Genomic DNA, 5,339 nt, shown 5'->3' with positions numbered 1-5,339 from the left:
AGACCCCTTTGCCTCAGTGATATTTGTGTGTCCCTAATTATTACCCAGCTATTAACCAGGGCTGTGTGTCTTGTCTGCTCTAGCTGTACGTATCTGGAAAACCCAGGTAGAAAGCACAAGAGGCTTACAAAATCTGCATGCCTTAATAATCTGTGAGTTACCATAGGCCGAACTGTGATTTATTTATAATTTTCTTTATTCAAAGCAGTTTCACATTTAGCATTGGGACACTGAGCTGCTTCCCTGAAAACCAATTGCTTTCTAGAAGAAAACAAAACAAAAAATTAAATGCTACACAAATTGCCAAGAATACCCAAATCCCAAATAGAAATCTATTTGATGTAACAGTCTCCTTTTCAGTTTTGAATTGGTTAAAGGGGTTAGAGAATTCAGCCTAAATCTTAATTCCCATTCACGCTCAACTTTAAAATTAGTTCAACTTAGTATTTAGGGTTATTGGTGGAAAGATAAAACATAGCAAGGAGAAGACCTATATACTACCCTGAGCTTCTAGAAAAATATTGAACATTTATAGCAATCATGACAGTAAATTAGAAAATAAAAAACCAACATTTTTTAAGTTGAAATCTTATTTTACCAGCTTTGATTCAAATTTGATAAACTGAATAATGGAATTCTTCTGGTTTCCTATTGCAATTTTATCAAAGTTTTAAGAAAAGGATGTCACAAAACTAATCTTGAGATTCTTAAGGCAAAAAAAGGTAAATCTAGATATGATACAGACAGCAAAGCTTTTCACAGCATGTCCTTCAGTCACTTGATAAGTGAAACATTTCCTCAATTCCCAATTGGAAATGATAGAATTGGATCTTGTAAAATTCAATTCTGGTTTAGTTATCAACTTTCCCTTATCTTCCATGTTCAAACTGACTGACTGATTTATATAAAATATGATAAGTTCATCAACCTAATACAGTATTATTCTTCCCATAGAATAATGTCCTTTTCATCAAATTTTAGCAAAGATATCAGGAGCAAAGGGTCAAGACCAGGGATGTCACTCGCAGCCCGAGGGCTTGATGCATCACGTGCTGGCCACGCCCATGCCCAGCAAAGGGGGGAAAAGTCACGATACGTCACATGGTGTCATGTGACACCACGAGCTTGACACCCCTAATCAAAACTATACATTAAATTGCAGTTCAAAGATTTAATGCTCAAGCCTATACACAAGAATCTAGTCAACTGAAGTTCAGTACTAAATTAGATCCAGATAAGGGTCAACATAATTGAAGATGGATTGGACTTGGACCATTTGTGGCATGGTAATGACTCTAAGCTGATGACATCCTTAATTTCACCCTCCAGCACTACCTCTCTTCTACAAAAAGTGAAGTGTGCTACATTATCTAGTTACTATCTCGTTCAGGCCATACATAGTCAAATTCTTCATGAAGAGCTAACAAAACAAAATTTTCTCAGCTTGATTCTTCAGTAGTATGAAGCAGTTCGTATGAGTCACATTTTTCCAAACTTTTCATTTTTTACAGATTTGAATTCAGCAGGAACCTTATTAGAGGATATGCTTCTGAACATAAGCAGATTTCTGAAAGAACGGTGAGTAATTAAGTAGCAGAATATTCCATTAAAAATACTCATAATACGTTTTTATTTGATGAAGAATATGAACTTAACCAGCTGTCAGTGAATTCATTATATCTGAAGTAAAAATTAGATTAAGAAACATATGGAGATTTTTAAAATGTATCTTGAAGCGAGAGAAGGATAAAAGAAAGAAAGATAACAAATTCACTTCTGTCTCTGTGTTTAAGAGATCGATTTAACTAAAAATAGATGACAAACAGATACAAGAACATCATTGATGATCCTTCTCCTTATCTCTCACCATTTGCCCTAGTGATCAAAACAGCTCATAGGTGCAAAGAAATGACTTCTTCACCCTGTCCTTGAAATGGGGAATCTTTTGTAAAATATAAACTGAATACTTCTGAGTCCTTTTTTCATTCTTGAGGCAGTTGCATCTGGCATCCTGGTCCCCCATATTAGATTTGTGGCATGGAATAGGATCCAGAGTGGAAGACAAGCTCCCAATAGGGTCAAAAAGAAAACAGTCATGCTGCTGCTTCTGTTCAAGAGTTTCTCTTTTCACATGAAATACATGTGGGAAAATGGTACTGTCATTTTTGCTGACTGCTGATAAAGTAGAAAAATTCAGAAGACTTTCATCACTCATCTGTAGCTGAGAGTGTAATTGATATTTCTAATCCAGACCAGACACTTTATACATATTACATGATCAATCTTGCATTGCTAGACCAGTTTCAAATCAACTGAAAGTCATGGTGTAAAACAGTGGTAGACAGCCTTTCTCCATTTGCGTTCTCCATTCGTCCTTTACATGACATGCCAGAGATCCTTCTAAAACCTGAGGTGGCTGGGTCAAAACCTATTTGTCATTAAATTAATACCATTAACATAACATAACATAATACTGTCACATTAAAATTAAAAGTTAGTATCACATCCAGAAGGGCTTTGAGAACTTCATGTGAGGCTACCTAGCTAGCACAGGTTATTTATCCCTGGGTTAAACTGTTCCCTATCACCCAAATGATCAGCCATTTTGCTCTTCACTTTAAACGCTAACATGGTGTTTCTCGTGGCCTAAATCATTTCATTTTGTCACAGGAGACTAGATTCCAGTGAGTTATTGTAACTCAAGAAAGCAGACAACCTTGTTAGTCTATTGCAGAACAAACAAAGCGGCATTCTTCACAGCAGATTAAAAGTGCAATTACTAGTCCTTGAGCTGGCAGATCATTTGTTGCCCCTGTTGCCAATCTTTATCCTTCAAAAAGCACAATATTGTTGAATGGTGTAATCCTTATTTATTGCCCATAAAGAGCTGAAAACAGGCTGAATGCACTTCCATAAGAGTATTAATCCCATATTTCAAAGCAACCTGAAAACAGCTGACAAATATGGGTAATGTTATACAATGAAATGGTAAAGGTCTGTCTTCTTCACTCCAACTTCCCTGGAGAACAATTTGAAAGGTCTAGACTCCCCCATTGATCAGAGCAGAATTGCTATCCTTGGACTGGAGGAAAAGAATATGTCCATCCTAGCCTGAGTGGCCAATAATTATCAGGCTAATCTCATACCATAGGATCACCTAGTTACAACCTGAACAAAATTGCCAGATTATATCCATGGTAAAGTGACCTTGTCTTTTTGCCTGCCTAGGTGGTTAAACACAAAAACTACTAATCCTAGGAGTATGTTGAGGACAAAATGAAGGCCATATCACAGAGACACTGATGAAATAAAGGAGGTTTCTGGAATATAACTGTGTCATGGTTGGTGCAAGTAGAGAAAGCCTAGAGAGACTTGTAGCTGTAACAATTTAAAGATTAACACACTAATAGTGTTTCCACTGATTCCTATCCTTCAGCAAGACTGAAGCTTAGTTCCAATCTCTCCTCCCCTGCCGGTCTCAGTCTCTCTCTCTCCCCCTCCCTCTCTCTCTCTTGCATAGATTGTTCCCTACTCGGCCTGTCCCTAATCAGTAGTGTTTTCATAGAAGCTGTGTTGTTGTAGCTCCTGACAAGCATCACATACCCAGCTTCATAGTTTCCTAATAACCTCATACATCAAACCAGAGGAGTCTACGAGGCCCATGTAATAAAAGTGCACAGTTTATGTGCTGAATATCATTATCAAAAGTCCCCTTTCTCTTGCTTGTTATGCAAAAAATGCACAGGTTCCCTGGAGTCCCCAACACAGAAAATGGATCAACAAAATCAACATTTGTTATTTTTTAGGACTTGAGGCATAATATATGTGGGAGGGGAAAACAGAATGAGTTTATCCAAACATTTCATAAATTGTTCCAGTTAAGGAAAGAAGAAAATGGAGGACATCTGGTGGCAAAGAAATGAAACACAACTGTATGGAATAAAAAAAACAATGAACCTATGGATTGGAGAAGGGTGGGGAGGGAGAATAAAAGAAAAGTTCAGCCTTGATTGGAAAAAGCAGCTATAATTGTATTGATTTCAGTGAAGATATGATTACTTCTTAATCGTAGATAATTTTACCACAGGTTGAGTGAATTAAATTCGCTTACAATGTTTCCAAATAAATAAATGAACTTAATTCCCAAATTTTGTTACAGAATAAAGGAGACAAATCTCAAATTTCTCTCCCACCCCAGCATGTGGACAAGAAGCATTTATTGGTGAAAGGAACTGAAGTTTTATTTTTATTTTTTTCAAAAAAGTATGAAATACTTGTTTTTCTATTAATAGTATCCCAAATTATTGCCTAGGTATTAGGTTCCAATAATAGAGACTAAACAGATGTCCTGGAGATAATACTTTATCTTTTGAGAGGTCCTTGATGCTCTTTGAGCTTGCTTTCTTGCAGATGTTTCATTGCCCAAACTAGGTAATGTGCTGATTATGTTACCTATTTTGGGTAATGAAACATCTGCAAGAAAACTAGCAAGCGCAGAGCGCACCCAAGACCACTTATTTCAGCTCTGAGGTACAAATATTCTCCTTTATTAGTTTATCTTTTATTTATATTTTTTCCATATTTAACTATTGTACGTAAATCTACTGTTTGGCTAAACTCCATCCTGGGAATTTCTATATCATGTGATATTTCAAGTCTCAGATTCCACAATACATCTGCAGGACACCATCAGGGAGGAAGCTGCCCTAAAGTGGTGTGGTGGTGGTGTTTTTCTTCAAATGGCTCTTCTGTCCTCCCTAGTATTGGCTGAATATGTGGAGGGAAAAAAGGGGTTGTGATTATGATATACATCTGTACATCCATCTATATTATTAAACATAAAGAGAAAGGGGACATTGGAGCTGCCAGTATGAAAGGAGGGAAAGCAACCTCTTCATGGACTTTTGTGCTCAGAAAATTTGGAGGGCATCTGAGAAAGCTTCCTCAGAGTGATTTTGCTTATTCTCTTGTCTATTAAACCTGTGTTTGAATTATTCAAGAAAGGAGATGCTTAACAAAATCTTCAAATACACACACACTTCTTATTTTTAACCATATTATTATCTTTTCTCTAAACCAGTGTTTCTCAACCTTTGCAAGTTTAAGCTGTATGAACTTCAACTCTCAAAATTCCCCAGCCAGCTCTGGCTGGGAAATTCTGGGAGCTGTAGTCCATATAGCTTAAAATTGCCAAAGTTGAGGAACAGTGCTCTAAACCAGGGGTCTCCAACCTTGGTCCCTTTAAGGCTTGTGGACTTCATCTCCCAGAGTTGCTGGCTGAGGGACTCTGGGAGTTAAAGTCCACAAACCTTAAAGGGACCAAGGTTGGAGACTCCCGC

This window comes from Ahaetulla prasina, chromosome 6, assembly GCF_028640845.1.
Source record: "Ahaetulla prasina isolate Xishuangbanna chromosome 6, ASM2864084v1, whole genome shotgun sequence".
Taxonomy (NCBI): Eukaryota; Metazoa; Chordata; class Lepidosauria; order Squamata; family Colubridae; genus Ahaetulla; species Ahaetulla prasina.
Note: the sequence above shows the minus strand (reverse complement) of the source record.